At 38.8% G+C, this 11,736-nt stretch overlaps 1 protein-coding gene across 1 annotated transcript in view; it reads left to right on the top strand.

The window, feature by feature from the left end:
- The first annotated feature begins 675 nt into the window (after positions 1–675).
- The window catches only part of LOC118395826 (tetraspanin-9), a 318,797-nt gene continuing 307,736 nt past the window's right edge, over positions 676–11,736 (top strand). The window contains exon 1 of the mRNA XM_052466039.1: positions 676–1,028. The gene's annotated coding sequence lies outside the window, so the exon portion shown is untranslated. The remainder of the gene's footprint in view (positions 1,029–11,736) is intronic.

The raw sequence follows: 11,736 nt of genomic DNA, 5'->3' as shown, positions 1-11,736 counted from the left end.
AAAGCATGTGCGAGCCAAGAGGCCTACAAACCTGACTCAGGTACACCAGCTCTGTCAGGAGGAATGGGCCCAATTTATTGTGGGAAGATGATGGAAGGCTACTCAAAACATTTGACCCAAGTTAAACAATTTAAAAGACAATGCTACCAAACACTAATTAAGTGCATGTACACTTCTGACCCACTGGTAATGTGATGAAAGAAATCATTCAATCTACTATTATTCTGCCATTTCACATTCTTAAAATAAAGTGGTGATCCTAACTGACCTAAAACAGGATATTTTTATTGGATTAAATTCCAGGAATTGTGAAAAACTGAGTTTAAATGTATTTGGCTAAAGTGTATTTAAACTTCCGACTTCAACTGTATTTTATGGAACAAAAATAGTAGTAGCACATTAGTAACTTATAAAACAGCATTGGGGTTTAGGTTGCTTGTGACAAAACACTGAAAGGTCACCTATGTGAATAATCCATTGTTTAACAATACTTAAATTCCCTAGGACTGATTCGGCTTTCAGATCTTCACTTTACGGGATACGATCTGTGAGTCATAGTATATCAATTCCACTCAATGGCAAAAAACAAGGATTGTTAAAAAATGAATGGTTCAGTTTTGGAATATAGCGGTCCCTCCAAACATCACATTCCTAAATAGACGTCCGTATCATGCCTGTAGGAGTCAGCAAACTAAGCTTCTCCACTTTTCTTCCCCCAGCATGCTCCATTTCCTTATCCAACGGGAGAAATGCGAGGTCAGTATCAGCAAGTAAACGAGATTCAGAAGTAGGCTACAGAAAGTCACTATTTACGTTTTTGCTAAATACCCCGTCTTCCTGGACACCCTATGGAGGGACAGAGCTCGAACAAATTATGAAACAGTAGGGCTAATATCTCGCTGTAGAAAACGGAATGAAAACTTTGTTCATTGCTTGCAAGTTCCCAGGCATGTTTTTTTCTGGATTTGCTCTGCGCCGATACAAGTGACAGTTTACAACAAAGTAATTTGTAAGGAGATTCTCGACAGGTAAGACTGCACTTTAAACTCTACATTATATTGTAGTAATTCACAGTACTGTTTTAGACAATTAATGGGTGTTTCGTTGTTGACTATGACAGTTCAATAACTTTACCAAGTTTGCTGATAGCTTTGTTTAGCTGAGCTGCTGATTTCACGAGCTGTTAGGGCTTCATACAGAGCACGTATCATTTGTTACAATGCGACAGACAACGATTATGTTGTGTAGTCTACCATAAAATAACATCACGTTCACATGATGTTAGTTACATGGGATTTATGTGTGAACATGTCACTCACTATAGGATACTAAATTAATACAAAATCAAATGTAGCCTCATGAAGTCTGAAGAAACATTATAAGCGTAACATTTGAAATGTACTTTTCGGGAAGACGTTTTCACATGTGATTAGCCAACAAGTGAGCATACAATTTGCATAAAATGGTGCCAGCAGAAATTGCTGCATGCATCATTCCTAAAGGAATGCATAGGGGTTATTATTCCTCTCATGCAGGGACCTAAGCAATGTGAAGAATCAAGAAATTCAGAGCACTTTGAGGAGGAACAGCTGAGAGGCGGCTAGTGCTGATCTAGTATGTGGGAAGCATGCCTTGTCGAACAACTGTCTTCTAGTTTGAACAACTGTCTAGTTTGAGTGCCATATTGTGTTGCAAAGGATGTGTCTGAAGCACAGATGAAGCCTATTTATTGCTTTAACAATGCTATCATGTCTGTATCAATGGCTTTTCAGACCGGCCGATTTTATTAGGGCCGTAGTTTTCATAAACAATTGGTAATCTGCATTTTTGGAATCCGATTATGGCCGATTCCATTGCACTCCACAAGGATAATGCGTGGCAGGCTGAGCACCTCTAACATGAGTATAGCAAGGACCCAAGGTAAATTGCTCGCTAGCATTAAACTTATCTTGTAAAAAAAAAAAACATAATCACTAGTTAACTAGACATGGTTGATATTACTAGTTTAACTAGCTTGTCCTGCGTTGCAAATAATCAATGTGGTGCCCGTTCATTTATTATTGAATCACAGCCTACTTTGCCAAAAGGGTGATGATTTAACAAGCGCATTTGTGAAAAAAGCACTGTCCGTTGTATCAATGTACCTAACCATAAACATCAATGCCTTTCTTAAAATCAATACACACAAGTATATATTTTTTAAACCTGCATATTTAGTTTAAAAATGTGTGTTAACAGGCAATATTAACTAGCGAAATTGTATCACTTCTCTTGTGTTCTGTGCAAGCAGAGTCAGGGTATATGCAGCAGTTTGGGCCGCCTGGCTTGTTGAACTAATTAATTTGCCTGAATTTTACATAATTATGACATAACATTGAAGGTTGTGCAATGTAACAGCAATATTTAGAGTTATGGATGACACCCGTTAGATAAAATATTGAACGGCTCCGTATTTCACTGAAAGGATAAACATTTTGTTTTCGAAATGATCGTTTCCGGATTTGACCGTATTAATGAGCGGTGGTAGGCAGCAGCAGTCATTCAAACAGCACTTTCCTGCATTTGCCAGCAGCTCTTCGCAATGCTTGAAGCACAGCCCTGTTTATGCCTTCAAGCTTATCAACTCCTGAGATTAGGCTGGCAATACTATAGTGCCTATAAGAACATCCAATAGTCAAAGGTATATGAAATACAAATGGTATAAAGAGAGAGTCCTATAATTCCTATAACTACAACTTAAAACTTCTTAACTGGAAATATTGAAGACTCATGTTAGAAGGAACCACCAGCTTTCATATGTTCTCATGTTCTGAGCAAGGAACTTAAACGTTAGCTTTTTTACATGGCACATATTGCACTTCTCCAACACTGTGTTTTTGCATCATTTAAACCAAATTGAACATGTTTCATTATTTATGAGACTAAATAGATTTTCTTTGTATTATATTAAGTTAAAATAAGTCTTCATTCAGTATTGTTGTAATTGTCATTAATATATTTATATAAATATATGCCTATTTAATCGGTATTGGCTTTTTTAGGTTATCCAATAATCGTTATCGGATTTCGGCGTTGAATCATTATCGGTCTAATTCCTTGTTTAGCCTACAACTATTGTCATTCCTTTTAAAAACTTCTTATGGACCAAATCCTGTTAGCTGGATTAATTTGACAACATCCGGTGAAATGGCAGAGCACGAAATTCCCCCAAAATTATTAGAAATATTTAACTTTCATACATTCACAAGTGCAATACACCAAATTAAAGCTTTACTTCTTGTTAATCTAGCCAATGTGTCAGATTTCAAAAAGGCTTTATGGCGAAAGGAAACAATGTGATTATCAGAGGACAGCACCCCATCAAACAAACACAGGACAATCATATTTCAACCTGCCAGGCATGACACAAAACTCAGAAATAACGATATAATTCCTGCTTACCTTTGAAGATCTTCTTCTGTTGGCACTCCAATATGTCCCAAACATCGCAAATGGTCCTTTTGTTCGATTAATTCCGTCGTTATATCCCCATTTATTTGGCGTGTTTGATTCAGAAAAACACTGGTTCCAACTCGCCCAGCATGGCTACAAAATATCTAATAAGTTACCTGTAAACTTTATCCAAACATTTCAAACAACTTTCCTAATCCAACTTGAAGTATTTTAAAACGTAAATAATTGATACAATTTAAGGCGGAATAAACTGCGTTCAATAGTGGATAAAATGAAAGTGGAGCGAGCTTCAATTCACGGGCCCCAAACAAGAGTACACTTGGCTATACACCCAGAAAGGAAATGGCTACTTCTTCATTTCTCAAAAGAAAAACATCAACCAATTTCTAAAGACTGTTGACATCTAGTGGAAGCTATAGGAACTGCAAGCATATTTCTATTAAAACGGGCTTGCCATAGGAAACCAATGGAAAACATATTGACCTCAAATATTTCCCTGGATGGATTGTGCTCTGGGTTTTGCCTGCCAAATCAGTTCTGTTATACTCAGACATTAATCAAACAGTTTTAGAAATGTCAGTGTCGTCTACCCAAATCTACTAATAACATGCATTTCCTAGCTTCTGGGTCTGAGTAGCCGGCAGTTTACTTTGGGCACGCTTTTCATCCGGACGTGAAAATACCAGCCCCTATCACAGAGAGATTTTAAGGGACAATCTACAGTTCAACCGATAACAACCCGGTCACCCTACCACTTTTTTGGGTAAACAGCTTAGGGGCTGGAGAAATGTAACCACTCTCAAATTCATAGATGGGGCTATGGATGCAAGTACTGACCATATATAAGTTCAAAATAATAGTTTATACCATGTTCTGAGGCTATACAGTTTTTTTTGTTATTACAATAAAGCAAGTAGAACATCTTTGTAGTTGGGTTTCTGATGGGGCAAGAAATAAGTTAGAGCCATTTAAAATTATATTCCTCAAGATTGCGGATTGTCCCAGATTTTTGGCTGTCTGGATCCCTGCTGTTTATTTTTTTTTTTCAATCTTCCCTGTGACCTGCCCTGTCTGGAACGGAACTAAGGAGTAACAGCGAAACCTACATTGTTATCATGACAAAGACCAAAGTTGGCGGGAGTACTGTTGAGGACAGGGGTGTGTCTCTATCACAGGTGAAGGATCTTTTAAATGAACAAAAATAGTTCAACAAGCAGTTGTTACAACAGCAAGAAAATAGTGTTTTGTTCAAATACTGGTGGAGTCAACTATTATAATAATGGACAACCTGACCAGAGATGTCCAGGACTTGAAGAACTCATCGAGCTCCCAGGGTCAACTCGATGAGTTTAAACAGGAGAATGTCAAGATGACAGCAATCTAAGTCATTGAGAAAGGACATCAGTTCTGTTTGTGAATCCATGCTTTCCAGCCCACAGGACTGGAAAACCCACCAGGTGACAAACCCAGGCCGATAGTGGTCAAGTTACTGAGGTTCAATGATAGGGTAGTTGTTCTGGAAAGAGCCAAGAACTTGAGAGGAACATATATAGTGCATTCAGAAAGTATTCATACCCTTTCTCTTTTTCCACGTTTTGTGATGTTACAGCCTTATTCTAAAATGGATTGAAGAACACTTTTCCTTGTCAATCTACACACAATACCCCAAAATGACCAATTGAAAAGTTTTTATTTAATTTGCACATTTATAACAAATTTAAACATACCTTATTTACATAAGTATTCTGACCCTTTGCTATGAGACTTGAAATTGAGTTCAGGTGCATCCTGTTTCCATTGATCATCCTTGAGATGTTTCCACAACTTATTTGGAGTCCACCTGTGGTAAATTCAATTGATTGGACATGATTTGGAAAGGCACACACCTGTCTACATTAGAGGTCGACCGATTTATGATTTTTCAACATTGATACTGATTATTGGAGGACCAAAAAAAGCCAAAACCGATTAATCAACTGATTAAAACATTTTTTTTTTTTTTTTTTTGAACACTTATTTTAACTTAATATAATATATAAATAAAATAAATGTGATTGTTTTTTATAAGATAAGATTAATGCTAGCTAGCAATTTACCTTGGCTTACTGCATTTGCGTAACAGGCAGTCAGTCTCCTTGTGGAGTGCAAAGAGAGAGAAGCAGGTCGCTATTGTGTTGGACTAGTTAACTGTAAGGTTGCAAGCGTGGATCCCCCGAGGTGACAAGGTGAAAATCTGTCGTTCTGCCTCTGAACAAGGCAGTTAACCACCGTTCCTAGGCTGTCATTGAAAATAAGAATGTGTTCTTAACCTCTTCAACCTATGGGGGCGCTATGTCATTATTGGATAAAAAAACGTGCCCGTTTTAAGCGCAATATTTTGTCACGAAAAGATGCTCGACTATGCATATAATTGACAGCTTTGGAAAGAAAACACTCTGACGTTTTCAAAACTGCAAAGATATTATCTGTGAGTGCCATAGAACTCATGCTACAGGCGAAACCATGATGAAAACTCAATCAGGAAATGAGCAGAATTTTTGAGGCTCTGTTTCCCATCGTCTCCTTATATGGCTGTGAATGTGTGATGAATGAACCTAAGCTCTCTGCCGTTCGTCCAAGATGTCTGCAGCATTGTGACGTATTTGTTGGCATATCATTGGAAGATTGGCCATAAGAGACTACATTTGCCAGGGGTCCGCCCGGTGTCCTTTGTCTAAATTGTTGCGTAATCTTCAGCTGCATGCATTTTGCCATGCGATTCAGAGGGGAAAGGACACTTCCACGAACCATATATCATCGAGGAGATATGTGAAAAACACCTTGAGGATTGGTTCTAAACAACGTTTGCCATGTTTCAGTCGATATTATGGAGTTAATTTGGAAAAAAGTTCGGCGTTTGGATAACTGAATTTTCGTTTTTTTTTTGGTAGCCAAACGTGACGCACCAAACGGACCGATTTCTCTTGCACAAATAATCTTTCAGGAAAACTGAACATTTGCTATCTAACTGAGTCTCCTCATTGAAAGCATTCGAAGTTCTTCAAAGGTAAATGATTTATTTTAATGTTTTTCTGTTTTTTGTGAAAATGTTGAGAAGCATATTTTTGAATATCTGAGATGACAGTGTTGTTAACAAAAGGCTAAGCTTGAGAGCTAGCATATTGATTTAATTTAATTTGCGATTTTCATGAATAGTTAACGTTGTGTTATGTTAATGAGCTTGCGGATAGATTTACACAATCCTGGATACAGGTTTTTTTTAGTAGCTAAACGTGACGCACAAAATGGAGCGATTTCTCCTAAACAAATAATCTTTCAGGAAAATCGGAACATTTGCTATCTAACTGAGTCTCCACATTGAAAACATCCAAAGTTCTTCAAAGGTAAATTATTTTATTTGAATGGTTTTCTGGTTTTTGTGAAAATGTTGCCTGCTGAATGCTAACGCTAAATGCTAATGCTAGCTATCAATAGCTATCAATACTGTTACACAAATGCTAGTTTTTCTATGGTTGAGAAGCATATTTTTGAAAATCTGAGATGACAGTGTTGTTAACAAAAGGTTAAGCTTGAGAGCTAGCATAATGATTTAATTTAATTTGCCATTTTCATGAATAGTTAACCTGTTAGGCCGCCCCATCCCGGATCCGGGATTGTGACTACAGCCTCAAGCTCATTACCATAACGCAACATTAGCGATTTCTGAAAATTGCAAAATAAATGAAATAAATATGCCTGTCCTCAAGCTTATCCTTTTCTTAACAATCCTGTCGTCTCAGATTTTCAAAATATGCTTTAGAACCAGAGAAAATCAATAATTTGTGTAAGAGTGGTGATAGCTAGCTTAGCATTTAGCGTTAGCATTTAGCACGCAACATTCACAAAAACCAGCAAAGGGATCAAATAAAATAATTTACCTTTGAAGAACTTCAGATGTTTCAATGAGGAGACTCTCAGTTACATAGCAGATGTCCAGTTTTTCCTGAAATATGCTTGTGTAGGACACAACGTTCCGTTTTGTTACTATGCATTTGGCTACCGAAACTAACTGAAAATTCAGTCACCTAAACGGAATTAAATCCATAATATCGACTGAAACATGGAAAACGTTGTTTGAATCAATCCTCAAGGTGTTTTGTCATATATCTCTTCATTGAAATGCCAGTCCTAGAAGCGTGCATTCTTCTCTGATTCGGATGGAAAAATACTGGGACCTGACTTTTGCGCAAACGCAGACACCATGACACTTGGTAATTGTAGGCTCTTATGGCCAATCTTCCAATGATATGCCTACAAATACGTCACAATGCTGCAGACACCTGGGGGAAACGATAGGAAGTGTCCGTTCATTCCTGTTGCATTCACAGCCATATAAGGAGATCATGGAAAACGTGCCTTCAGAAATCCTGTTGATTTCCTGGTCACTCAAACATCTTGGTTTTGCCTGTAGATATTGTTCTATGGCACTCACAGTGAAAATCTTTGCAGTTCTGGAAACGTCAGTGTCTTCTTTCCAAAACTATCAATTCCAAGCATAGTCGAGCATCTTTTCGTGACAAAATATCGCGCTAAAAACGGGCACGTCTTTTTATCCAAAAATGAAATACTGCCCCTATAGGTCTAACAGGTTAACGTTGCGTTATGGTAATGAGCTTGAGGCTGTATTCACGATCCCGGATCCGGGATGGCTCGCCGCAAGAAGTTAACTGACTTGCCTAGTTAAATAAAGATTAAAAAAAGGTATAAAGGTTGTTGTTTTTTAATCGGCAAATCGGCGCCCAAAATACCGATTTCCGATTTGTTATGAAAACTTGAAATCGTCCCTAATTAATCGGCCATTACGATTAATCGGTCAACCCCTCGTCTATATAAGGCCCCACAGTTGACAGTGCATGTCAGAGAAAATAACAACCATGAGGTTGAAGGAATTGTCCGTAGACCTCCGAGACAGGATTGTGTTGAGGCACAGATCTGGGGAAGGGTAACAAAATATTTCTGCAGCATTGAAGGTCCCCAAGAACACTGGCCGCCATCATTCTTAAATGGAAGCATTTTGGAACCACCAAGACTCTTCCTAGAGCTGGCCGCCCGGCAAACTGAGCAATCGGGAGAGAAGGACCTTGATCAGAGAGGTGACCAAGAACCCGATGGTCACTGTGACAGAGCTCCAGAGTTCCTCTGTGGAGATGGGAGAACCTTCCAGAAGGACAACCATCTCTGCAGACGGAAGCCACTCTTCAGTAAAAGACACATGAAGGCCCGCTTGGAGTTTGCCAAAAGGCACCTAAAGGACTCTGACCATGAGAAACAAGATTCTCTTGTCTGATGAAACCAAGATTGAACTCTTTGGCCTGAATGCCAAGTATCACATCTGGAGGAAACCTGGCACCATCCCTACGGTGAAGCATGGTGGTGGCAGCATAATTCTGTGGGGATGTTTTTCAGAGGTAGGGACTGGGAGACTAAACGGGATTGAGGGAAGGATGAACGGAGCAAAGTACAGAGCGATCCTTGATGAAAACCTGCTCCAGACCACTCAGGACCTCAGACTGGGGTGAAGACAGCGACCGAACAAGAAAACGACCCTAAGCACACAGCCAAGACAATGCAGGAGTGGCTTCGGGACAAGTTTCTGAATGTCATTGAGTGGCTCAGCCAGAGCCTGGACTTGAACCCAATAAAACATCTTGAGAGGATCTGCAGAGAATAATGGGAGAAATTTCCCGAATACAGGTGTGCCAAGCTTGTAGTGCCATACACAAGAAGACTCTAGGCTGTAATTGCAGCCAGAGGTGCTTCAACAAAGTACTGAAAAAAGGGTCAGAATACTTATGTAAATGTTATATTTCAATTTGCAAACATTTCTGAAAACCTGTTTTTTTTGTTTTGTCACTATGGGGTATTGTGTGTAGATTGAGGGGCAAAACACAATTAGTTCATTTTAGAATAAGGCTGTAACGTAACAAAATGTGGAAAAAGTCAAGGGGTCTGAATACTTTCCGAATGCATTGTATGTGTAACTGATAGATGCACACTCACACTACATGTTTAATGTTTTTAAATGTACTGTATGTAAATTGAAATGTATTTTTTGTTGTCTAACCACCTTAAGACTAGATATGACCATTGGCTTTGGCTAATGGTGATCCTAATAAATCAAATACAAAATCAGATTGCGCCATTTAAATGCATTTTCCATTGTCCTGGATCTGATACGTTTCCTCAAAAGCACTTGGTCGATATTGTCAACAGCCACATTTTTGGCTTTAACCTTTATTTACATAAACAGTTGACCCTGTTTTTATTTTTATTATTGAGCTCTTACAGTTGAGCCATGAGTGAAAAAGGGTGACATTTGGGGTGCATCTCATTTCTACAGTGCATTCTCCAGATGTTATGTGCATTGCACTTTACATGCTTTGAAGCATATTCAACGGTTCACTTGTAGCCCCGTTGTGGCTGACCACTCAATATACTGTACAATGTCTGTCAAGCCTGTACAAACCATTTTGTTCAGGCATGTTCTAATTTATCAGTCTGTCAAGTGTTTTCCAAGTCCACCGAAACAGACCAATGTCCTTCATACCAAATTTTGCCATACTTTTGGATTCTTCACCCTCTCCAGAGGGAAGTGTTGAAGCACAAACCAAATAGAACATTTTTATTATCCAATTCATACATACGCCCAATACAGAAGTCAGAGTACGCCTTTTCTAAATAAGGCTAATGATTTATGGGGAACTGTTTTTGCTTTTCTCTCTGCCTTTACACACGGCTGTCTGGTTCACATCCTTGCTCTGGCAGAGGGAATTAATTTACCTTTGTTACGCCTTCTGCTTTGCAGTTGACCCCACGTTTTCTCAAACCCTTCCTGCTCTAATGCTGGCCACGGGTCTGTGACCTCTTAGACCTGTAACTGAGGAGAAATGTCAGTTTCCCGTTTTATGTCCTTCTCAGAGAAGTGATGTGAATATGTAGACAACATGTAAAGATGGATGAGTTCTTTGCTACATACCTCATATGGATATCTCCCCTATATCCCTTACAAGGAAGGCCCAGGGATAATTAATAGCAATGCCGCACCCAAAGACAAAATGACCTCACTCCAGGACCCTCATCTGTTTTCCATTGTTTTGAGCCCTTCATTGGGCTGGTTTGCTTAATGAAGCCAATATAAAACTGCCTTCAAAGGGCACTGTGCACAGCAATCCCTCTCCATGACTATTTGGAATGAATGATAGAGCTCATAGAACTCCTCAGATACGCTGGTTAATTCACAGCAGCAGTGTTGGACAAACAGCAGCAGTCCCAATTAGGGTTGGAAACTTTACGGTAAATTTCTGGAATTTTTCAATGGGAAGTTACACCCTGGAATTTGGAGAATTTTGTTTTAAATTCATCAATAAAGTTAGCTTATGACAGTGAACCTTTTTGTGTGATACACAAGGCAATTCAAGTTATTGTGGCATATTTTGGTTAAGCTATCCTCAATTCAATGGAATTGCAACCCTCTGCATTCTTCCATCACATGTACAGCTGATTCTCAAGATCTTGCACACTAATGAGATGCTATTGAGCCCACATTACTACACTGTCTGAGCCACATGCTTTCTGGTAAGTTTTGATTACAATACTGGGTGGGGTGAATATATTTTATACGACATACATTATATTTTTTGATATCTAGTAAGTAGTAGCCTACAGCAAAGTGTGTTCATTTCTAACTTGTTATCAATTTCTGGTAGTTGGTTTTTTGCTACCATGTGGGTTTTAGCTCGCTTGAGCCTGTTTCCATACATGTTTAATTTTTAAAACATTTATCTTACAAAGGAGTTGTTTAATCTGACTGCGTAACTATTTATCTGTACATGGAATTGTATTAGTTTGTAATTTAAAAAAAAAATGTTGTTCAATCCTTTACAGGTAAATTCCACGGGCACTAGCTGATGTGTGGAGACATTTCACTGCAGCTAATGTCGAAGGAAAAGCTGAGTACATTTGCAAAAACTGTGCCAAATCATATGTGAAGAATGCAACATAGAGGTAGAATCATCTGGCCAAGTGCCTGAAGTTCCCTTAGCGCTCACAACAAGCAACCTCTGACAAAAGACCCTCTACTTCTATTAGAGGTGAACATGATGAATCAGACACGTTATCGATAGAAACAGCTCATGGTCCTCCTGGAATCAGAAGGTCTTTTGACTCAATGGAGGAACGTAGTCAGAGAAATGCTGATGAATGTCTGGCTCGAGCTGTGTATGCAGCTGGTTCATCTCTGATGCT

The sequence above is a fragment of the Oncorhynchus keta genome, chromosome 17, assembly GCF_023373465.1.
Source record: "Oncorhynchus keta strain PuntledgeMale-10-30-2019 chromosome 17, Oket_V2, whole genome shotgun sequence".
Taxonomy (NCBI): Eukaryota; Metazoa; Chordata; class Actinopteri; order Salmoniformes; family Salmonidae; genus Oncorhynchus; species Oncorhynchus keta.
Note: the sequence above shows the minus strand (reverse complement) of the source record. Positions and strands in the feature narration are given on the sequence as shown.